This window comes from Octopus bimaculoides, chromosome 12, assembly GCF_001194135.2.
Source record: "Octopus bimaculoides isolate UCB-OBI-ISO-001 chromosome 12, ASM119413v2, whole genome shotgun sequence".
Lineage (NCBI taxonomy): Eukaryota > Metazoa > Mollusca > Cephalopoda > Octopoda > Octopodidae > Octopus > Octopus bimaculoides.
Genome location: NC_068992.1, coordinates 17,072,697 through 17,074,014, shown reverse-complemented (window position 1 = coordinate 17,074,014; position 1,318 = coordinate 17,072,697). Strand labels below are relative to the sequence as shown.

At 34.8% G+C, this 1,318-nt stretch overlaps 1 protein-coding gene across 3 annotated transcripts in view; it reads left to right on the top strand.

Moving 5' to 3' along the window:
• LOC106870547 (chordin) overlaps positions 1–1,318 on the top strand; it is a 179,843-nt gene that overhangs the window by 108,023 nt on the left and 70,502 nt on the right. The window lies entirely within an intron of this gene.

Below are 1,318 nucleotides of genomic sequence, written 5' to 3'. Positions count from 1 at the left end.
TATGAAATATATAGTTTTAGGGAAAATAACCAATTTTCAAGAACTCATCGATGAAAATCCATTATCACATATAGAAAAATTAATAATTAAAAGCACAATAAATGAGTATAATATAAAGTAAAGTAAATATCATAAGATAAATATAATATAATATATATATAATATATATATGAACGTATGTATGTGTGTCTATATATGCATACCTGTATGTGTATACGCACAAACACACACACACACACACACGTTCATATACAAATGGGTTTGAATGCGGCGCTCGTGCATGTGTGCGTGCGCGCATCTTTTTATATATGTCTGTAAGAGATTTTCGTGCTGAAATGTGTGATTTGTTTGAGGCCATAGATTATACGACTTCATTCCAAGTGCATTTACTAGAGTCCATCAGACAACTACTCTAAAATATTTGCAGGGTATTTCTCTGACGGTTACTGCCCAAAGGTGATACAAGAACTTACTGGATACATGTTCCCGCAATATATACTTTTCATTTACATTTGCGTACAAACGTTCGTCGGAATTTCTTTCTGAAACTGGCTGCGACATTATCCGTAATCTTATTTGCATATCCGTAATCTTATCAGCAATTTCGGAGGAGAGGACGTTCGATTGCATCGATCTCAGTGCTCAACTGGTACTTATTTTATCGATCCCGAAACGATGAAACGTAAAGTCGACTTCGGTGGAATTTGAACGAAATGCCGCTAAGCGTTCTTCCTGGTGTGCTATGTTATGGAACTTGAGTTTCTCATTCGTATACCAACTTGTATGTATGTATGTATGTATGTATGTATGTATGTATGTATGTATGTATGTGTACACATACACGGACACACGCACACACAGACACACACACACATGTACATATATATATGTTGTTGCTATTATGGTAAGTGTCGTAAGTCCAAAACGTTGCTTTTTCAGAAAACAAAAAAATAGTTTCACCATTCCATAGCAATTTGCGATATCTTGGTATCTGAAGTACCTGGAGATACGATAGTCTGACCAAAAGAACCGGCTATTTCAAGCAAAAATATATATTGAAAAAACAAAAACGCATTTGGCCAAATTTGGATATACAACAGTTTAACATAATAGTTACGATATATAAATATACTTTATATATATGTATGCATGCATACACACGCACACACACACACACACACACACACACACACACACACACATATATATTATTTGTGGGTTAACAAGAATATTTATCCACCAATGTCATGTTGAGAAGTCATGGTCACTCTTCGATATTAACGTCTCTCTCTCTCTCTCTCTCTCTCTCTCTTTCTTT